The 25069-nt window shown below is 32.7% G+C and overlaps 1 protein-coding gene across 12 annotated transcripts in view; it reads left to right on the plus strand.

The window, feature by feature from the left end:
• The window catches only part of Invs (inversin), a 206649-nt gene that overhangs the window by 29976 nt on the left and 151604 nt on the right, over positions 1-25069 (plus strand). The window lies entirely within an intron of this gene.

Genomic DNA, 25069 nt, shown 5'->3' on the forward strand with positions numbered 1-25069 from the left:
ATGGTATTTTTCTTTTTATTATTTTAGATGTCTATATTTTGGGGATAAAAAGCAATAAAAATGAGCTGGATCGAGCAGAAACTGTTAGTTATTTCCCATTAAAAAAATGTGATCAGATAGAACTGATTAATTGAGGGGTTAGAAAATATCTTTTCATTAGTTGAATGCATATAAAAGAGGCTGACATTAAGATATACTACTGAATATTCTAGTTATGTGCTCTTATCACTTAGGTCTGTCAGGTTTTTTCCAAAGTTATTTTTACTGAATTTGCTTTTCATTATAGTAATTTTTTTAATGGCCCTCATTTTCAATCTCAGTGTAACTACTGCTAAAGTATTTATAACCTTTCACCTAGGCTTGTCAACTGGTAAATTATTCACTCAGGGAAGGTAACTCCATTTAACATGTTATCATAAAAAAATAAACAGTTCAGATTGAGACTAGCCCCAGTCTTAAAATTTTGATACCCTTTAGATTCTTCATTTTGATTCATACATATATAAAATTCAACTTCAAAAATGTAGGTTGGAAGAACTTAACATCAAGTAGATTATGTTGGGCAAAAATGAGGATTTATGTTGATGATCCAACACCATGACATCTTTGTAAGGATTAATATGACAAAATGATTGAGAAAAGAGGTGTGTACAACCAGATATCTTAGCTGTAAATCTCTTTATAAGATGTAGTACATTGTTTTCTGTTTCCATTTTTAATTTTTTAAATTATGGGTGTTTTATACTGTCAAAGGATAAATAGAATTATAATTTATATGAAACCTGATACTTTGGAGTTTTTGATAATTACACATCTTCTTCTTTTTTTCTGTTGCTGTTCTTTTTTCTATACTTGACAAAAGAAGTAATGTCTTTAATTGATACTAGTGCTAAGTAGAATTTCCAAAACAAGAATGATAATACCTTTTTAGTACTGTGCTCTTCCTGATTAAACCTGGTATTGTTTTGGTTTTGTACTTAATAAGAAATCAGAAGTAATATAGAACAGGCAGGAATAAGACAATAAATGATATAAAATGATTTTCAAAGAAGAGCCAGAGATGATATGTCCCAGGTCTGCTTCTGAGCAGACACAAATACAACTTCTCTTTAGAGTAAACAACTTTACCTTAAGTTTCCAGGAATAGCTTATGTTGAAATAAACATGATCTCACAATGAAAGATCACCAAACACATAAGGAAGTAATCTACCATGAATGAGAGTCAGCAGAAACAATAGATTAGTCTGTGAAAAAATCAAATATTCACATTATTAAATATAATATATTCACAATATAAAATAACCACTGATGAAATGTTTAAAGAAACCAACAGAAAAATGAGAAACCAACAAAAGACTTTCATCACTAGTTTTTAGTTCAGCCATGACTGCTTATTTTGGACTAACGTGCTTTCCAGAAACATCAATAAGAACTGAGAAACATACCCACACTGTTTGAATGCATTGAGAATAATCAGCATAGGCATAATCTTAGAAACTATAACTCTTCGGAGAAGGAGGGCATATTAGTAGAGTACCAAATTCATCTCTGCTTTTTCCTAAAAGGCACTTTCCAGACTGGAATGCAAAATAGTATAACCCTAACAGTCTTTCTAGGTTGAACACACCAAGATAGAGTTTGAAGCTACTAGTGCCTGGAACTTGAAGAGCAAAAATTGGGAAGCAGAGGGAACTGCAGAGTAGGAGCCCAAAAATCTGGATACAAATTCCTTACTGGTCATCAGCAGATTGCCAAACTATTCTTGTGTAAGGTGGGGCCCTAAGAAACCCAGCAGTAAACAACAGCTGGGAAACTGAAGAACTTAACAGAGATTGTTTTAAAATTATCTACATTTTATTTCACTATTTTTAATACATAACACACTGATTTTTTTGCATAGGGATACATTCTTATTTTAACACATAGGGATAACTAATTTTGCCAGCTCAAGTTCATTAATTTTCAGCAGTGTAGCAGTATTTCCAGCTGAATGCTGGTGCCAAGCTTTTGTACTATGCACTCTTTGTGCATTTTTGTTTGTTTGTTTGTTTGTTTTATGAAAGGTCCTGGCTATTAAGGAGCCATTTATGAAATTTGAAAATAAAAATCATATTGTCAAAATAGCTTATGAGGATTAGTATGGCAACCACAGCTTCTTTGTAAAAGGAGTAAAATGGAGGTGTATTGAAAACTATTGTAGTTCAAACTAATAGAAAGGAGAAGTTGGATCTAAGAGATTTATAGAGGTATAAATTTTGATTCAACAAGTATTTGCCAAATGTATTCTATGTAGTCATGATTATGTACTGAGAGAGAATATGATAAAATGAATCACCTAAGTCTTCTATGGATAGATGCCCACAGTACTGATTCCCTATTAAAGTTCATTTCCATTTGTTTAATGAATCTTTCTGATATGTTGGATATCAAGTATTCTGATCAAGTATTGTCTATCCTACTTAATTCTGGTATTTGTGAACTCAGAAGTATGATATTATTTAATCATCAACATTTATGTATATGTGTATATGTTCAATTATTCAGCATAGGTTATAAATACTATTTAACAGATACTATGTTGGAATATAAAGATGAAAGACATGATTCTTAAAGTTGGCCCATGTGCCTTTTAAGTATTTTTGTAAAATATCAACAGTCATAGTATGTAAGTATTCATTGTTATTACTAACCTGTGAAGAGCAACCATTCTCACATTAGTTATTATGTTTTTATTTTTGTGATAATTTTGTATGCAGAATTTTACAAGACTTTCTGTGAACTTAGTTTCTTGATAAATAACTTATATGTCTCAATTTCATTTATAAATGGAATATATTTAACCCTATGTTCTAAATAAAAGTGACAGATTCTTATATTTAAAGCATTTCATTTGTTGGAGGAACATACTCACTCTCCAAGAATGTTATCAACATTATTGCTATTGCTATTAATCATACTGTGATATAGGTACAAATAGCAGATTACTCTTTAGGGATTAGCAGATGGCAGAGATAGAAAGTCCTGAACTCTCAACAGGACTGCAAAAGAGTATAACCCTAACAGTCTTACTAGGCTGAACAATGGTAAAGTTTAAAGCTACTAGTGGCTAGAACATGAAGAGCAAAATTCTAGAGCAGAGGTATTTTGACGAGAATATAAATTGGTTCATTATCTGGAAAACTGATAAATATATCTACTAAAGCCAAATACGTGCACACAGATACAAACATAAGTCCTGGTGATACCTAAAAGAAATTAGTGCCTCTTTCCATCAAAAGACATGTATGAAAATGATAGATTTATTTATAATAGCAAACATTCAATCCGTGTGGTTTGGTTTGGTTTGGTTGGTTTATTTTGTGGTGCTTAGGATTGAACCCAAGACCTTAAACATGCTAGGCCAGTGCTATATCATGAGCTATATTCCCATCCCCAATATTTTAATTCCTAATTCAAACAACTTAAATACCTATTAGCAGGTTAATGATGGAAATAAATTATAATATATTCCCAATACATAATTAGAAAGAATTAACTACTGATATATTCAACTTCCATGAGTGAACTGCATAGACATTATGTTGACTGAAAGAAATCAGACACTTTTTTATTTATATTTTACTTCTTTGAATTTCAAGAATAGACAAAACAAAGCTATGATGATTCAAATCAGATTCATGATTACCTAATGAATGGGTAATGACTAAGAAGTGATATGAGGAAGTTTTCGAGGGTACTGAAAATGTTCCACATCTTGATCTGTATGGTGGCTACTTAAAAATTTATCAATCTGTATTCTTAAGATTTATATATTTTACTGTGCATATGTTCTACCATATAAATTATTATTAAAAATGATAAAATGTTAGAATTTGGTAACCATTATTTCTTTGTAGAATAAAGGAGAATGGAAGAAAAAATGGGTCTTGGCCTGGGCTCTCACACACTCGGGTCACAACTCCCCAACCTTAGCCCTGTACCCATGCTCTAATTCAAGGATTCTCAAACTTGGACATGCACCAGGATCACTTGGAGGTTTTATTAAAACAGAACGTAGAGCCTACCTCCAGTGTTTTTAATTCAGTAGAGCTGGTGTAGGGCCAGATAATTGTTTAATCTGACAAGTTTCCAAGTGAAGATGATGATGCAATTAACACCCTTTGAGAATCACACTATTTTTTTTTGTATGTTTTTTTCCCATTTTCCATGTAATTGACCTCTTACCCTCTTCTTACCCTAAACTCTTAGACTAATGGCTATTTTGAGTGGTATTCTATTTTTGATATTATTTATCAAGGTAGGTTATCCTAGTTAAGGAACAATTTTGAGAGGAAGTCATTGAGTTCACTTGTGAATAATTTGAATTTTAGGATCCTGTGGGCATCTTGATAGTAATGACTAGCATGAATTTTAATATACCAGTTTGGATCTCCAAAGTAGGGTCTGAGCTGCAGTTATTAGTGCATATAAAGTGTGGTGTGTAGATGGGAACAAGGTCATAAATTTAAAAACACCAACATTCAAGGTTTAAGGAAAATAAACTTTCAAAGGAGACAATAAAAAGGAGAAGAACTATATCAGAATGGTGTTATAAAGCCAAAGGGACACACTTCTAGCAGAAGAGGACCCATTTCTGTTTTATCTTTATAATAGGATTTAAAGAATTCCTTTTACATTCAGTGGTTCAGTAAATATTTCTTGGATCAATGAAAGGACATAGATGCAGTAAGAATTGAAAAGCTTCCTTTGGATTTTTTAGTTAGAAAGTAACCTTACCAAGAGCAATGGTATTAGTGGATACAGTAACTAGCTATCACTGTTGAGGAACCAGAAAAAAAGGATACGAGTAGAGTTAAAATGTATTCCTCTTTAAAGATAAGAATGAGCAATAGAGTAATGGAGTTATTGATCCAAAGGAGTTTTAAGATGAGAGATTATGTATATGGAAAGTTTTAATAAATAATAATGTCAGGAACCTTATCCCATGTAACCATCACCCAGCTTCAATAATTATTAATTCATAGCCTTGTTCCAACTAGACCATTTTAAAGTCAATCACAGACAAGCATAAATATTTCAGTGTGTATATAAAAAGAGAAAATATGTTTTATATATCCTCATATAACCATTGTACCCAAAAATAAATTCACAATAATTCTTCAATATCATTAAATATCTAATCAGTGTTCACATTTTCCTGATTGTGTCTTAAGGGTTTTTTTTAAGTTAATTTATTAAAATCTGGACCTAAACATTGCATTTGTGTGGTCTTTTAAGACTCCTGCAGTCTAACAATTAGATGAGAGATATTATGAACACGTTTGAATACTGAGGAAAAGAAGATCCCCAAAATTCCAGAGGAAGAGTGTGGATGACTGATGGATCAAAAGGGGAAGAGGGGACAAAAAGGACCCAAAGTCGCTTAGACATTAGAATGTTTGTTCAATGAATGAATAGAAATGCACCTAGAATGTATCTGAATACAGTTTACAATTACATTGGAAATTATTCTCAATTTACAAATGGGAAGAGAGGAGCTCTAGATTTCATTTTCAAAGCCTATAGAGGGAGATGTTTTGGCGCTGAAGAAGAAGCTATTACATAGGAAAGTTCAGCTTCTATTCAACCAATCCCTGTCAAGGAAGATGAGAGAAACCTGAGGGATCTAGGAGACCTCTGCTGCCCCACTCCCATATTCCAGACTCAACACCCCTGATTCCATTAAACCCTCAAATTTAGGTTACAGGAACAAAAGAGATGAGAAAGTTGATGTTTAAGGATAACTTAGCTTTTTTTTGGATGATAAGGACCTATTAATTTTGGGTTGTCTGCAGAGTCAATATAGCATAATTAAAAAGAAAATAGTATCTGAGATTATGACTTATAATCCATTCATATTCAAGGGATCTGGAACCACTAAATGTCACTCAGTAAACTATGACCTTACACTGTTTAACTTTTTAAGACTCTGTAAAATGGGGATCCTATTACTAACCTACCTACCTCATAGAATTGTGAATATTAAAAAAAATGAAACATTGTGTTAACATGTGTGCCAGAGACTATGGAAAGCAAGTAAGTTATGCATAGTATTTACAAGTGCATATTGAGTATAAAGCATTATCCATAGACTGTATGTCTTGCAAATATAGGTATTTTTCCGTTGACATTTGGAAGTTGATATGATTAATAAAACATATTTCTTTAAAATTGTCATTGAATTTAATTCAATTGAATTCAATTCTTGTATTTTTTTCAGTCAACTGACAAATACCAAAAGTAAACATACTAATACTAATGGGTTTTTTCCCATTTTAAAACTTCCCTAAGAATTTAAAAGACTAAGATCTACCCTAATAATATATATGAATGAACTGCTTTATTTATGAATAAAAATTGGGAGTAACAAATAGGTTTGACTCATCTAGTGACATTAACCTTTATTAATGAAGTTTTCACTTTAATATACATAACTTATACATTTAACACTTTTTTACCTTGGCTCAAAACATTAGATGTGAGTTGAAGAAACATTATTATAAACTTAAGTCATTAATGTTACTATGTCAGGTTCTTACTCCTTCTAGACCTGTCATTTGCCCAAATGAATCTTTTTTAAATCCAAAGAGATGCATATAGTCTTCAGTCCTAGTTAGGTACTAAAGAAATTCTAACAGTAAAATTTTATAGATCTTGATTTAGATTTTACATGATTTTTTATGATAGTTTTCTTTATCTAAACATTATTTATCCAAATCAAAGCAAACAAAATTATCTAGGAAGAAACATCTTTTACAACATATTTTGCAGTTTTGTTTTATATTACAAGATACAGAACATGATTTGTTATGTTCAGTGTTTTCACTTTGTTTTAATAAAGTACAGTGTGACCTAATTTACCTGAGCTTACTCTTTTCTCAATATTTATACTTCTTATTTCTCTGATTAATTTATTGACCACTTGTTCCTTTTAGAATTTTCTCTTGACTCTGATGATACTGTAGTAATTCATTTTTCCCTACCCCTCTGACAGTCCATTCATTTCCTTTAGTTTACACCTCCTCTTTAACTCCCAGAAGCTCTGCCCCCAAGATAATAATCTCTATATAAATTCTACTCTCCTGAAGTTTCATCCGTTTTCATAATTTCCAGCTATTGTTTCCTCAAATCTTTATAGCTCTCACCCTTCTTCCTAATTCCAGACTTGTATTTCTGGTTTCTTCTAGAAATCTCTAAGTGGGTATCTTTCCAAAATTTTAATTTCAATATATCTGAACATGACCTTTCCCTTTTACCTATAACCAACCATTCCATCTGATTTTCAAAAATAACTTATTGAAGTGAAATTCCCACAACACAAAATTAACCTTTATGGGGTTAGATACCAGGGATTAAACTTAGAGACTTTCAACCACTGAGCCACATCTGCAGCCCTATTTTACATTTTATTTAGAGATAGGGTCTCACTGAGTTGTTTAGCACCTCCCCTTTTTTGAGACTGGTTTTGAACTTGTCATTCTCCTGCCTCAGCCTCCCCAGCTGCAGGGATTACAGGCATGCACCACCATACCTCGCTAAAATTTACCATTTTAAAGTAAACAATTCATGGGGGTAGTTAGTACATTCATATTATATTTATATTTGCCCTATGTTGTTGTAAGTTAAAATTGTTACATTTATATGTGCATCCAACACCTCCATTTAGTCCCAAAGCATTTCCATTACTCTAAAATAAAACCTCTTACCATTAAGCAGTTTCTCCCCATTTCCATCTTTCCTCAATCCTTGGCAATCACCAGTATGCATTCTCTCTATGGATTTATCTATTATATGTATTTTATGTAAGCAAAATCATATATGATTTTGTGTCTGGCTTTTTTCACTTGGCATAATGTTCTTTCAGGTTATCTATCACATGTACCATCACTTCATTCTTTTTATTGATATTATCTATTGTATGCACATAGCACCATTCAATTATCCATTCATCCATATGGACATTTGGACTGTTTGTACTTTTTGCTACTGTAAATAGTGCTGCTATGAACATGCATGGACATGTGCTTGGGTAACTTTTCAATTTACCCAGAAGATTGTGCTTTGTCAATTTATGATATGATGTTGTCTTAGTCACCTATGTTTAGAAACTGCATGGCACATAGTTAGTGCTAAATATATATTGGTTAAATGTATTTGTTAAATCGATGTGTTGCATGAGTTATTTTCACTCTTTCTCTTATACCTCTTTTTTATAATCACTTGTTAACTCTGAATTATAGCCTTAGCTCTGCCACTAACTGGTTTGCATAAACTTAGGCAAAATATAACCTCTGTATGCTTGTTTTTTTCCTCTGTAAAATTAAGTTTTTAAACCACAAACATAAGCAACATCATAAAACAACCTGAGGGCTGGAGTTGTAGTTCAGTGGTAAAGTGCATGTTTAGCATGCTCTCTGCCCCAGGTTCAATTCCCAGTACCAAAAAAAGGCTGGGGGGAAGCAACCTGGAAAAGACATTTTAACTTAATATAGGGCAAATATAAATTGCATCTTAAAATTGAAAAGAAAGATTAGCAACATGAGAGAAAAATCAGCAGAAAAGTCACATTAAAAGAAATTCAAATTACTCTCAAGCAATGAAAATATGTTCAATTCTGTCTATAAAAGAAATACAGATTAAAACTATGCCAAGAAAATTTTTCCCACCTGTCAATTCACTGTGTAGGGCTATGGATAAGTACTCTCAACTAGTGCTGTATAAACTGAAAATGCAAATGCCCTTTGACCCATTTCTAATCATTTATCCTAGTGATAAACATGCACAAATAAGAAATCATGTATGTAGAATTTTGTTGGGGGGGCAGGGGGACTGGAGATTGAACCTAGAAGTACTGTGCCACAAAAATTACACCATTAGGGCTGGGGATGTGGCTCAAGCGGTAGCGTGCTCGCCTGGCATGCGTGCAGCCCAGGTTCGATCCTCAGCACCACATACCAACAAAGATGTTGTGTCCGCCGAGAACTAAACAATAAATGTTAAAATTCTCTCTCTCTCTCTCTTTCTCTCTCTCTCTCCCCTCTCTCACTCTCTCTTTAAAAAAAAAAAAAACTACACCATTAGCCCTTTTTAGTTTTTATTTTGAAACAGGGTCTCTCTAAGTTTCTGAGAGTATCCTCAAACTTGTGATCCTCTTGCCTGAGTCTCCTGAGTCACTGGGATTCCAGGTGTTCACCACCACACCAGGATGTGGAAGATTATTTATGACAGCAGTATTTACAAAAACAAGATTGGAAACAACCCAAATCCCATCAATAAGAAACTGTTTTTTTTTTTTTAAGTGGTACATTTATACAATGGAACACTATGGAACTGGAAAAAGAATGATGACAATGAGATCTAACTAATAAATGGGAAATATCTCCAAGGTGTATTGTAAAGTGAATAGATTTGGGTAAAATAATTTATAAATTGCAAAGAAAACATAACATTTTAGAAACAAAACACCAAAAAAGGTTAAAGATATAAAAGCTTTTTAAAGACATATAAAAAACTAATCGAAGTTTTTAGCTCATGATGAGGGTAGAAGAAGGAATGAGGGAGAGGGGCAAAAGTGGGGAAATGTTTTTACTATGCACCTTTTTGTATCATTTTTATTTTTGAACCATGTGAATGCGTTATATGCAAAAAGTAGGTAAAAATTAATTGTTAAAATTAGGACAGAAATGGGTTAAAAGAAATAATTATGTTTGTACAAGACTGGGAAAGGGCAGAAAATTCCAAGGGAAAAAGATACATGAGAAAACTGTAAGTTTATAAAGATATACTGCCATAGATATACATGGCAACTTATTCTAACATAAAGAAAAATAATTTAATTGTGAAACAACAATTTAAACAGCAGAAACATAACTAAAATATTAGCACAGGACAAGAATAAGGCTATGCAAGTTTAGTACATTAAAATGAAAAGATTTCAATTAAAACTATCATTTAAAGCTGCAAAATTATTTTAAGTAGAGAATATATTTTACAAATACCCTCCATTTTTTATACATTCTCAATCTTACTTCAGTGTTTTTTTGTTTGTTTGTTTGTTTTTTGAGGTTGGGGGCAGTACTGGAGATTGAACCCAGTATACTTTACCACTGAGCCACACCCCAGCTCTTTTTTAATTTCTTCTTTTTTTTTTTTTTTGAAACAGGATCTTACTAAATTGCCCTGTGATCCTCCTGCCTTAGCCTCCTAAATCAATGGGATTGCAGGCATGTGCTACTATGCCCAGCATCACCTCATCCTTTCTATGTAACCAATACATATATATCCCATCCATGTCAAGAAAGTTCTTTATTATCTTGGTGACTTACATGGCATAAGTTATACCTGAAAACATCCTTAAATCTGAGATTTGGCTGTTATGTAGATGAGCTGATATTATTAAAGTGACAGTAGGGTTTAGAATTATCATAATCTGTTTCAAGATTAATAGACTATCATATGTTTAAAATTATCATCTTTTTTAAACTTTTGATGTAGTGAAAAATTAGTTTGTGCCATTACTCATCCCTTTTGCTTTAGTTAAACATTTTTAGTGGCTACTACTCAGCTTCTCCATGGCTGTATTCACTCATTAGTCCATTTTAAAACAATTTAACTCACTCTACACAAATGTAGATCCAATGAATATCTAAATAGTAAATAGTTAGTGATATTTCATGAGTCTTTGGCTATTGGTATGCCTCTACAAGAAGGCACCAAAAGACATTTTTGATGTCTTCCTTGCTTAGAAATATGAGAAAATCAGCACAGGAAACCTTTATGCCCTGCAATCTTAATGATCTCTCAAGAAATATGTAGATGGAGATGGGTGATATTAGACAACCCTTGGTTTTACCCCCATTTGATTTCAACCCTAGCTAGAGTTTTCTATTTTTTTTTTCCAGGCAGGGAGAAAATTCTGTTCTAAAGAATCTGCTTCTTTATATTTCAGCTTCTGGGGTTTGTAAACCAGCATTGTCCCTTCCACATATTTAGAAACTATCACTAAACTTGTCTTCTTATTTTCCAATTTAGAAACTGTTTTCAGATATTTAGGATTTACATTCAAGTTAATGTTCCAATCAAAACTGGAGTTGTTCTGCTTTAAACAAATCCAATAATTGAAACTAAAACCTGTCAGTCCTTTTAACAGTTTGATTATAGTTCATGTGCTTCTACTTGCAGGGATAAAATTTATAGTTACAAGGAACAACATGTCAACACATCTTGATTGAAATCATTATTTTGAATTTTTCTACCATGATTCTAACATTTTTTAAAAGCCTTCCTTTAACTTACAGTAGCTTCATAGCAGAAGAGTTGTTTAAAATCTATTTTCTATATAATTAAACCGAGGTATAATTTGATTAAGTTCTTTGAGGCCTCTTTGGTCACTTATTCCAAGTCAGAAATTACCTTGTTTTTCTGATTCCCAACTCAGTGCTGCTGATGTAGCTACACAGAAAGAAAACTTCCCTATTTTTCTGAAGCTTTACATTCTCAGGCTTCTGTTCCTTTTGGCCAATAGTCATTTCCAAATCCAGATTTCCTGTCAAACCGCTAAAGAAATTCCAATAGGTTACTTTCTCATATACCAGATTCAGGATTTGAACTAAAAGCTGCTGCTTTTAATTCCAGTGTTTATTTTTTGTTTGTTTGTTTGCTTTTGTCATCATACCACTCAAACACAGCATGATTTAAAGATTGTTTTAAAATCTACATGGCTTGTAGAATTTCATTTTAAACAATCATATTTTCTACAGTCATATTTATTTCCTAATCATTTTATCTCTTCATTGACCTCCACTCTTATCAAGGCATGACAATACAAGTATATGCTTTCCATGAATAGATTCAGAGATCCCCACAAGTCTAGATTCCCATGGAAACCAATCAAAAACTAAAAGAAAAAAAAAGAGTATATATTGAATTTCCCTGAGACCTACAGCTTGTTTTTCATTAGACTCATGCTGATTTCTTTTAAACTCTGGGCACAGGGCCAGCGAATATTTTTATGGCTGGTAAAAAGGAAATTCAGATCCATTTACTTTCATTTAACCTTTTAAAAATTAATTTTGTATATAACATCAATTCCAAAGAAAATGTGAGCATTAATTTTCTAATTATCTTCTTATGTCACAGGACCATAATTTTTCATGTAATTTTCTTTTCTTGCCTTTTTCCTACTTATATTTTACTGTTCACAAAAGGGTAAAAGGGAATCTGGGGACTTATTATCACTATAGTATGAATATTGTCCACCCTGGCCACAACATTTTACCTATGACCAATCATAGGACTCTTTGTACCTTCTTTGGCTATTAAGCTTTATAAGTTCCAAATGATCACTTACAAATATAGTAACAGATAACTCAAAACACCAAAGTAAGAAGGATGAAGAGAGTCATTTGGGTGTAGAGGGCAGGTTATAATTTTATTTATTTATTTATTTATTTAGGTGCTGAAATTGAACCCAAGGCCTTGTGAATGCTAGGCAAGTAGCACCACCACTGAGCCACATTCTCAGCCCAAGTTGTAATTTTAAATGAAGCAATCAAAATAGTCTGTATTAAAATATTTACAGCAAGAGTTGAGTAAGGAGGGGAAGTTAGCCATATGAACATTTGAGCAAAGATCATTTGTTCCAGGCAAAAGAAACTGTCAGAACAAAGGCCTTTAAATGGAAGCATGCCTAGAATGTTTCAGGAATAGCAAGAAAGCTAGTATCAATTAACCTTCTAATGATTGAGCAGGGGGAAAGTAGTAGATGAGGAAAGAGAAATGGTGGCTGGATGCTGTAGCATTGTATAGGCCATGACCAAGAATATGTTTTTACTCTGAATGAGATGAGTCGTCATTGGAGGATTTCAAGGAGAGTAATAACATGATCTGTCATATATCCTAATAAAATAATCACTCTGGCCGGCCAAGTAGATAAATTTTTCTCCAGTTTTAACTGTTCCTTCATTCATTCCTCACATAATAATATGCTTTCAAGTCTCCAGCCCTTTCTGATCCCTTTCACAAGATATGCATACACTGTCTAAATGCCCCCTGAAAATAAGTTTTAACAGAATATACTGTAAATTCAATGAGCCCAAAGTATAACATGACTATCTCCATTAACTTTTTTTAATATTTATTTTTTAGTTATAGGTGGACATAATATCTCTGTTTTATTTTTATGTGGCGCTGAGGATCAAACCCAGTGCCTCACGCATGCTAGGTGAGTGCTCTACCTACAACCCCAGCCCCTCCATTAACTTTTTGACCACCAAATATTGTTTATTCATGTTGGAAGTCTTTTCAAATAAAATCTCTACTTCTGCTTTGTATTTACTACTGCTTAAACTACATCCTGTATTTATATCATTATGGTTTTCAATCCAAATACAGCATCTTATTGTAACTATATTTTGAACTTGCTCATACTTACTTAAGTAAATTTAACCATTCCTTTCTTTATTCCTCTAGTACCTTGTGTTCTTAGTCACTATTCTATCACCTGTCTCACAGGTACATATCCTTTTGTTGACACATTTGATTTCCCCACAGATGATAAGCATAGTAATATGGAAGAGTGTTTTAGTAATCCTTTTTATTTCCTATATCAAATACTTAATAAATAATTAATGCATGGTGAATTGAAATGTTTTCATCATGCTATCTATCAAAGTCCTCATGGTTTTTGAATCTGCCATTCAGTATAATTGTCCTCTCCCTCACTTATGAGTCACCAGGATGCTTATTCTAATCTTAGATATCAAAATAGGTCCTGTTTGTAGAAAACCTCAATCATTGAAACACTAGTACTAAGATCAACCTCACTAATTTAAAAAATGTTTTTAATATTTCATGTACTTGTCTAAACTATGTTACAAGTGTCAACGAGGCCTCTTAAAAATTTTTATATTCTCTATCAGAATCTACTTGTTTGCAATTCCATTTCTGATCCGTATATCATTTATTCATTTGTTCAACAAATACATTTTTAGTATTTAATATATGTCAGGTATTGCACCCTATATCTCAAAGTATTTAAATTCAATCTGTATAACTGTTTAAAATCTCAGAATTCATAACCATAAGTTTAACATTTTACCAATAAACCTACTTATTTTTATGAAATTATTGAGTATACTTAAAGTTTATCTGAATTCTAGATTTCATAAGACATAGTTTGGATTCTTTGAAATTTATTATTCAAATATTTTCTATCTCTTTCTCATTCATTAGACTGACTCTTTACAAATCATTTTTTAGGAATTTGAGCTAAAATATCAAACTGTACTTTGAAATAATGAACGTAAACTTTTAATCATGTATGTAAACTGGTCATTTCAGTGTTGTGCAGGTTGTTAACTAGTACAGTATGTGCATATGTGTGTGTGCGCGCATGCGCGCGCATATGTGTTCATGTGCACATAGGTGCATGCTTTAAGGTGTTATTTAATTAAATGGTAATCCTTTATATTATTATAAAATGTTAAAGATATTAATGTTTGCCATAAATAATCTAGAAATGGGGAAAACTTCCTGTGAATCAAAATATAGAAGCAATAGAAACAAGGTTAATAAACATTGCTACATAGGGATGAAGAATTTTTTCTTCCAGAAAACATGACAAATAAAGTAAGGAAAAATGGACAAACTGGAAACAATATTTGCAAGTTATATCATTAACAAATGGGTAATAGCCCTAAAATATAAACTGAAGATACAAAAGACCAATGACCCTATTTAAAATTGAGCAAGCGATATGAATAAAGCCAAATGGTTGTGTATACATTGTAGTCCCAGCTATTGGAACTCTGAGGCAGAAGAATTACTTGAACCCAGAAATGTGAGGGATCCTGAACAACAAGGAAGATCCCATCTCAAAAAAAAAAAGTATTTTTGTTTACATATGTTTGACATAGGACCCAAATAATATATCCTGATTGATATGTCTTTATATATATTTTAAATCTGATTCACTCTCAATCTTGCTTTTATTTCCTTACAATTTTTTGTAATTGTAGTTTAATCCCTACCCTAACTTGACATCTCAGTGTAGACTGATTGTCTCAGTAGGATGTTGATTCTCTCTCCAGGTGTAATTAACTTATTCCTCAGTCCTATGTAGTTCATGTAAATTAGTTATTGGATCTAGATACTTGATCTCATTCAGGTTCAGTTGGTGTTTTTTTGGGGGGTGGGTGCAAAATTACTTCATTACTATGGTAAGCTTGCCATGGGGGGTGCTATTTCATTGTCTCCATTTTTGTGATGTTAGCAGTTATCAATGCTCAGCGCCTACGGTCAATTGTTCATTAGGAATTATAAAATGGTGATAGTCTAATTCTACCATCCTTTCTACAGTTTTTAGCTAGAATAATTCAATAAGGAGAAACTTTGCCTTATCTATTAGTAGATCACTCAATAGTACAGTTCTAAAGAAAAAAGAAATGCTTGCTTCTTTTGCTTTTATTTATCAATTTTCAAAATAATGAGTTGTTTTCTTGGCATTGTCACATGCTGACCATTTAATTTTTTTTTCTGTTTCAGTATTATTATGAATAAAGCCTACACTTTTTAGTATCATTTTAGCACATTTGCTATACCAATCCATTGAACTTATAATCCTTAATTTAAATTCATAATACTCCATCTTTGGCCTATGGAAGATCCTCCAGTTTGGATTCTGAATCATTTGACATGATCCTAGTATTTGATATCCTATTTATAATTTCAGGTTCATTGTTATTATTTTTTGCTCCAGACCTTAAAATTAACCATGTTTCCAAAGAATTTTCTTTCAATAGAAAAAAAGCATTTTGAGACCACAATCTAGGGTCTATAGAGCTCATTGCTACTGGGTTGATGATTGTTTCTGTCTTTGCAATGAGTAGAGTTTGGAAATTTATTTAAGAACTATAAATACAAGCTGGGCATGGTGGCACATGCCTGTAATTCCAGCAGCACAGGAAGATTGTGAACTCAAAGCCATCATTAGCAATTTAGTGAAGCCCTAAGCAACATAGTGAGACCCTGTCTCAAAAAAAAAAAAAAATTAGAAGAGTTGGGGATGTGATTCAGTGGTTAAGCATCTCTGGGTTTAATCCCTGATACCAAAAAAAATAATAATAATAATACAATTTTATCACTTCCTCTTCTAGTTCAGGACTAAAAGGGCTTTGACTTAATCTTTTTGATTTTATAACTGCACTCTTTTTTTCTCTAATAATGATAGAATATCACATAGTAAAGATGAAGAAACCGAGGCTCAAAGAGCTTGAGTAAATTATCATCAAGTGGCAGAGCTAAGATTTCAAACACAGATCTGACTCCAAAATGTTTACCTATAACCTTCTTTAGAAAATTTGACTTGATATAGTTCCCTTGCTGCAAGGCATAGGATTTTCAATAGAACTGCCAAGTGGTGAATTCAGTTCAACTAACATGTATTGAGCTCCCATTTTTATGCAAAGTCCCACTCACCTGTATGATGCAAGTGTCCATCAGTAAATCCTATTAGCTCTACATTCTAGGTTTACCCAGACTTCAACCACTTTTCGCACCATCCCCTTTCTTATCGCTTTTGTTCTAGTTATCTTCAGGTTGGATTGGATTATAGTATTATCTTTGCTTAGATGATTATTGGAACCTACTAACTTTTCTCCTGATTTCTGCTCTTGCCACCTACAGTCCTTTCCCAATACATTTGCCAGAATGATTCTTTGAAACCTATGTCAATCCTGTCACTCCTCTATTCTAGACCCTGTAAGGGATTACCATCTCAGAATAGAAGCCTAAGTACATTGGTCCTTCATATCCGTGGATTGTTCATCTGCAGAGTCAACCAACAATGGATAGAAAATATTCAGAAAAAAATTTGCATCAGTACTGAACATGTATAGACTTTTTTGTCTTCATTTCCTATATAATACAATGTAACAACTATCATTAGAATTTATAAGTAATTTGGGGATAATTTAAAGTATATGAAAGAATGTGTGTATGGTATATGCAAATAGTGTACTATTTCATATAAGGAACTTGATTTGTGGATTTTTGTATCTACAGGGATTTTAGAACCAATCTCATGAATATAATAAGGGACTGCTATGTTCCTATGACTATAGAACCTTATGTGTTCTGAATTCTATTGTCTGAATGACCTTATTTCTAATTTTTGTGGTCTCTTCATAAGCCACTCTGACTTCAGTGCTATTCCTCTAACAACCAAGGGTGCTCTTCATTTTCTCTTCCCTCTATTAGGAATACTGTTCCAGTAAAATCTCCATTTTGAATTCCCTGACTTCATCAGTTCTTTATTCAAAATGCCCTATTTCAGTGAACCCCTCCCTAGCTATTCTAATACCCACCTTGACCTCAACACATTTTATTCACCCTACTCTGCTCTATGGTTGTTCCTTAGCAATGAATACTATCTAAAATACTACATGTTTTACTTATTTATCTTGTTTATTGTCTTTTATCTCACTCAGATATAAAGAATATCCATGAAGTTAGGGTTTTGTTGTTTTTGTGTGTGTGTGTGTGTGTGTCTGTTCTATTCATTTTTATTCCCATTGCCTAGAACAAGTACATGGTTGATGCTCAAAATTATTTACTGGATGAATGAGTATCCTTTGAAAGTTAGAGTTTCATTAATTCTCCCAGGTGGTCCAGCATTTCTTAAATTGTGCATATATTCTCAACTAAAAAAATATGATGGCATTCCAGTTATCTAATATTAGAGTATTTTCTAAAGAAAGAATAGCTCTGCTTTGCTATATCTTTTTCTCATGCAATCCTCCACCCCCACCCCAATGACTTTTGCTTGTTCTTCATAGAATACTTCCTCTCTTGGGACCATAAATTTCTTTTTCTTTTCTTTCCTTTTCCCCTTCTTCTGGTTAAATAGCCACGGACTGTCCATTTGAGCTGACTCTCGGTGGAAAGTGAGTCAGTGCAGCCTAGTGGAGAGCAGAGGCTTCAGCATTTGCATCTCCAGAATGTTTGTATTGACAAATGGCAGTCAGTTATTGACATTTATGTCCCTTGGTGATACTTCAATTGGCTTATCTTTGCTGGTCAAATGCCTTAATTGTTCTGGCCTTTAATTCAGTCAAAGTTGGAGCTAGAGCAGAGGGGAAAGAGAAGGAGCAAGTCTAACAGAACATCAAGCTTGAGCTGGGAGGCTGCTGGCAACGATCAGCCTGTCATAATGTTATGATTTGTTCATTTTTATACCATTTATTAGCCTTTACTTGTTGTGCCATTTGGCCTCCAGGGCAGATAAAGTGCTGTCTAATTTGGTAGGTTTGCTTCTGTCAGAGCAGCCTCGACAGGGAAGGTGTTAGCTGCAGTGACAAATAATCAATAGCTGTCGTTGTCATGAGGAACGTGAGCAGTTGGGCCTTTCATCTGGAGGATTAGAGGTCTAATTGGATTGAGAATAGGGAGGGTGGGCTGTTGGGTAACCCTGTCAGCCTTGTGAAGCTGTCAAATGTCAGCCTTATTCATGGTGAAGGGAATAAGGAACCGTGTGCTTTCAGAATTGAAGAGGAAAGCATGTGAAAGCCCTTTATACAAAGGAATAGATACTGAAGTTGACTCAGCTAACATATACTCCCCTTTTTATTTAATTAGATAACCCTTTGGATAATAAAGCTATGGAACTTTAAATGATATTTTTAAGCCTGGATATGCAACACACACACACACACACGTAAAATATAAATTATGGTTGTTTCTTTTTGTCTTTGGTGATCCTAGAAGATAAACCCACTTAAATGAAGAATAAAAATGAAACTTTATAGGAAAACTTAAATTCTTACCTCATCACCATCATGAACAAATGGTAGGCATTTTAAATGCTAGTATTAGAAAAAAATAAGTAAGTTATTAAAAGGATAAATGAATTAACAAAATGTGGATATCTGACAGTCTTTTTTTACCTATATTCATTTAGAAATATGGCTTCTTATAAAATAAAATCTTTCATTTATGCCTTTATTGACAAACCTATACAATGTATTGACCAAATTGCTTCTTCTAAGGAATGCCCTTTTTCCTTTTTTCATTTGCAAAAACAAAGTGATGGCATTGGATTTAAATGATACTAATGGTATCATATGCAATTCAATCTCAAATCTCTTTTTTTATCTCCTATATTTCTGTGCTTTTATACCCCATATATTGATGCTATTGTGCTATCATTTGAGTATGAATGGAGAAGGTAATCAAGAAAAATGAATTAATTTGTTCTCTAATACACAGAGGTCTTCATACCACCTCATCAAGCCTAAGTGAATGACTTAAATTCTACTAAATTCCATATAAATGGAAAAAAATTAATGAGAACTGTTAAATATAATGTTATAAACAAAATTGTTTTTATAGATACATTCTATAAGTACAAATTAAATTCAGGGTACTTCTGACATATAAAACCATGTGTAATCTTGTTTTAATGTCTTTATAATGTAGTCAGTACTGAAAACATTTATAAGCATAATCCATACAGTGTATCTTCATGAAAACCTTGAATAAAGGTGAGTTGACAGTAATGCCAAGAGTGTGTGAATAGGTATTACTAAGTTATGCATTATATATCCAGCCCATCTCCATAACCCCAGAATATTTCCCATGGTCAGAGTCTAGCTAATCAGTTTGAAATGATTCAAAAAGTATTTTAAAATAACTAAATGAATGCACAAACTAAATGTTAGGTGAATGACCTTAGTGATCTCACTGGGCCCTTCAAATCCTAAGGTTCATTAGCCTTCCTAATATTTGAGTTCTTCCTATATTTCATTAGGTTCTTCCTATGTTAGTGCTGGTTGAAAATTCCATGATTTTAATCACTTGTAATCCACCATAAAGATCAGCAAAATTCTCAATACTGTTAAACACTTGGAATAGTGGTTATATAAACTACTTGTTTTGCTTCATATAAGCTCAAAGAATTTTCTCTTAGATTTCATGCAGTTTTTCTAGAACTATCTTTGGGGATGTATAATTGTGACCACATTTATATTTCAGTAGAATTATTTACAGGAAATAGTAGAGGCAAAAGAAATTCAAAGTTTAAATAGATTTGCACTAAAGATTTTCATGAATACACACTGTCTAAAATCTATAAGCTTTTAAGATCAGATTACAATGCTTTGTTGCTTTTTAACTCCAAATAGTCTTTATTACTCATTCAACAAATATTTGTACAGAAGCTACTATATTAAGTTATAGAAATAGAACCATGAACAAGGACAATTCAGCACTCTGGGAGTTCATAGTTTAATGGGGACAAGAAATAAGATAAATTGGTCATTAAAATGTAGTATTCTTGTGTTAAATAGAAAAGGAGTAAGGATAAGAAAACGTAGGAAAGGCACTCAAGCCACCCAAGGGTATTATGGGTAGGAATGGCTTCCTTCAGAAGCTAGCATCTATGCTAAGTGGAAGAGAGGAAGAATTATGTATTGACATTATGTATATCCAAAGTATTCTTGGGGTAATCTCAAGGAAAAAAGAATATCTAGTTTAATTACTATGGACCATTGACTATTAAGTAGAAAACATGGAAAGATGATATTAGATAAGTAAGGTAGGCTCAGATCATTGAAGGGTCCTACATGGAGAATAATGGATCCATTTGAAGTTTTATTTAAAACTTTTATTTTAAAGTTTTATTATTTAAGTTTTATTTAAAAGTTGGATTTAAAACTTGAAAATTGATTGTATTGGGTTGAAAGAAAGACATTTGTCACTTACTTACCACTGCCCTTCTTATCATCAAATTCAAAACCTTTCCTCAGTCCTCATACACCTTGATTCCATTGGTACATTGACCTTCTTTGTAGTCCTCTCCATGAATCTCTTTTCTCTAATGTATGTCAGCTGTAACAATAGCAAAAGAATTGAACTTTTGGAAGTCAGAAGATCTAGATTTATGACTTAGTTTCTGCTTCTTCCTGAATGATTTTTGGCAGGTTTCAAATTTAAACACTCCAGGTTTCTGTTTCCTATTCTTCAAATTTCTGACAATACTTAGGTTTTTATAGGGATGGATTAAAATAAATTAATGAATTGAAAGGGCTCTATAAAACTTTGATTCTGTTAAGGAACCTATAATCTAAAGAGCCCTGACTTAGATCACATTATGATAAGCCCTTTGAATGTGTGCAAAGTGTATTTAAGAAGATTTAGTTAGTTACTTTGAAGTTAAAATCAAGAAGCATCAACTAAAACATTCAGATAACACTTCTGAGAATGCCATTTTGGGGCTGGGGTTGTGGCTCAGTGATAGAGTACGCGCCAAGCATACAAGAGGCACTGGGTTCGATCCTTAGCACCATATAAATGTAAAATAAAGATATTGTGTCCATCTAAAAAAAAATAATATCATTTTGCCCTTACTTATGAATCTTAGCCCCTTTATCCTATAATTCATGAACCATTCCACTCATGCTCTGTAAGCTTCTATAATACAGAGTCCTATCAGATTTATCTTTGTATCCCCCTAAAATGACTTGGACAAAATAGTTGCTAAACACTTATCTGTAAGGCATGAAAGAATGAATTCATGTGCTAGTACTGTCAGAATTAGTTCTGGATCCAGTTTAATACCCAATACTCTTCAATCATTTTGTTCTCTAATTTTCAGTCTTATAGACATGTTAAAAAATACTACTCATTCCATAAAACATATTATCCTAACTTTAGAATTTTCTAATGGGATACAGTATTTGACTCACAGTGAGAAAGGAGAGAAGCTTTATGCTTGTCCCTCCTGCTTGGACAAGAAAAGTCTAAGAGAATCTGTTTTACCCAGCTGTTGTTAGAAGTTCAGTAGGAAGGGATATTGAATTGCGTAAAGACTGTGTCTGATTTCTAGTCAAGGATAGCTATTGTCAGCATTTTAAAAATGTAGATAGAGTCAGGTGGTAACTTGTGCGGCCGATGCAGAAAGGCAGTGGGCAAGAGTAGCGGAGCTCCAGTCACTAGACAGAACACAGTTGAAAATTTAGTAGCCAGATATGGTGGTATACTCCAGTAATCCTCTAGCTGAGGCAGGAGGATTGCAAATTCAAAGTCAGTCTTAGGTACTTAGTGAGGTCCTAAGCAACTTAGAAAGATCCTGTCTCAAAATAAAAACTAAAAAAGGGTTGGGGATATGGCGCAACAGTAAAGCACCCCTAAGCTCTATCCCTGGTACAAAAAAAAAAAAAGGAAAAGATTTAGTTCCTATTCTATCCAGTAAGTCTGATTAGTAGTTCAACTATTGTACTAAGCAGTGAATTGGCTGCTTGGGGTAAGATATGAGAGCCCAGTGATAATCACTAGGAAACCAGGCTTCAGGTTATTGTGATTGCAAGGATAATTCAAGGTGTGATAGGATTGATTTAATTAGGAGGATGAATACTATTGAGATTAACTAAATCCTTTTAAAATAATCAGAATTAATATAGTTCTAAACCATATAGAGAGCTTTTTAAAATAGCAGTGCCTTCTAGTAATGGTGAGTACTCATGTTTGATCAACCCTCCAATGAAAACAGTTTTAAATTCTGGACACAATATAAAGGAAACTATCTAGAGGAACTGAAAGCAGACAGAAATTGTAGAAGAAGGGAGAAGGAGAACAGCATTGAGTGAATTTCTACTTTTACAGAAGGACCTACTCAAATTTGCAAGAGGGATGAAAATTGAGCCAGTCCCCCCAAACCAAAGGCTGAATGTTTTCTCTGATATGCAGATGCTAATTCATGATAAGGAGGGGAGGCTAGGAAAGAATAAGAGTTACTTTAGATTGGGTAGAGGGGAGTGGGGGGAGGGGAAGGGCTATGGGAATAGGAAGGACAGTAGAATGAATCAGATATTATTACTCTATGTACATATGTGACTGCACGACCAGTGGGATTCTACATCATTCTACAACCAGAAGAATGAGAAATTATACTCCATTTATTTATGATGTATCAAAGTGTATTCTACTGTCACGTATAATAGAACAATTTTTTAAAAACGGTTCTAAACCTATAATTTAAAAAAAAAAGAATCTGTACTCTTATTTGTTGAGGAATCAAAGGATTGCATTTGAAGAAATGGCTAAAAGCCATTTCTGTTTCAGAAGAGACCCATGAAAGGGAAGCTCAAATTCTTCATACAAACTGTCCAAATTTTGACTGACTTCTAACCTAAATATTTATGAGGCAAGCTAAGGCTAAAATATTTCATCAGAGATTTTACTTGTTGCCTTCTTTTGCTGGAGAAACAAGACTTTGGAGTTTGAATTCAGCCAAGTATCTACTTTCTAAAACAAAAAGTTGAATACTTTTTAGTGTAATGTAACAAAGTCTCTATTGTATTAGCATTTTTAATGTTAAAAATATTTTTTAAAATCATTAGATTCATAAACAAACAGGAAACTATGATCCATATTTAAGAAAAATGCAATAACAGAGAATAACCATTCATGTTATTTCAGACATTTAATTAACAAAGATTTTAAATCAGTCATTTTAACTTTGCTTAAGAATGCAAAGAAAGTGTTTGCTTCACATGTTCAAGGCCCTGGGTTCAATCCCCAGCACCACACACACACAAAAAAAAAAAAAAAAAAAAGAAAGAAAGAAAAAGAAAACAATGTTCATAATAAGCATGTCCTACAGAAAAATAGAAACTATAAAAAAGAAGTAAATGGAAAAATAAATCAATATAAATTATCCAACTTTAAAAACAAACAGAAGAAAGAAGGGTAAAAATGAATCTCAATGATTTGTGGGACAATATTAACAGATCTGTTATACTTGTAATTAGATTCCCAGAAGGATAGGAGAGTGGAGCAGAAAAACAATCAAGGAAATGATAACCAAAAAATTGCCAAAACTTGGTGAAAGACATAAAGATTCATGAAGTTAACTCTGATAAGATAAATATGAAGAAAACTCCACCTAAAAATGCCACAATTGGACTGCTAAAAACCAGAGATGAAGAGAAAATCTTGAGAGCAGACAGAGAAAAAGACATGATCTAGTATAGTAATTGATATAAGTGACAGCATGCTACTCTAAAAAACAGTAAAAACAAGCAGATAGTAGAATGATAGCTTTAAAATGCTAAAAGAAGAAAATGTCATCTTTAAATTCTATATCCAATAAAACTTTCCAGAATAAGAGTGAAATAAAGACAAACAAAAATAAGAGAGTTTATCTCAAATAAACCTATAAGAATTACTAAAGGGACTTCTTCAGGTTGGAAGGAAATGATACTAGACAGAAACTTGGGTCATGGGGAAGGAATGAAAAATACTATAAAAGTGAATATGTGGATAAAGATAAAGTATTTTTCTCTTAATTTCCTTAAAATGCATATAGGTGTTTAAAGCAAAAATTATAAAATTGTACTGGGATTTATAATATTTGTATAGTGTACCTATATATGTAATGCATATATAACTGTGACATGAAGAATGGAATGGGAATAAATGCAACTATACATTTGCATAAATTATATGAATCTTAGCCCTTAAATTTTATATAACGTGATACAATATTAACTCTTAAGTAAACTTTATAAAGTTGAGAATATAAACTGTAATCCTCAGAGAAAACCCTAAAATAATAATGCAAAACAGCATAGCTTTTTAAAATTCCAATAGAGAAGTTTAAAAAGGAATTTTTAAAAATCACCGAGTCCTACCTCCCAAGATTTTGATTCAATAGGTCTGAGGAGGAAATCAGACATTAATATTTTTTTAAGCTTCTCAGGTAATTTTAATATTTTTAAAACACTATTGTACTATACCAAGGTTACTAGATATAAGCTATATAGGAGAGTCCTTGCATATAACATGAAAAGTATATGTTGTTGGAAGAATCATGCTGGTCACCAAAGCACAGTTTTAGTCCCACTGAAGAGATTAGTTCCTAACTTCTAATCTACAGACCACTTGCTTCCTGCAGATGACAACAGTTTTTACCATTTTGTAAAGAAAGAAGATCATCATAATATTAGTATATTTGGGTAAATGTATGTCTATATG

Source organism: Ictidomys tridecemlineatus, chromosome 4, assembly GCF_052094955.1.
Source record: "Ictidomys tridecemlineatus isolate mIctTri1 chromosome 4, mIctTri1.hap1, whole genome shotgun sequence".
Lineage (NCBI taxonomy): Eukaryota > Metazoa > Chordata > Mammalia > Rodentia > Sciuridae > Ictidomys > Ictidomys tridecemlineatus.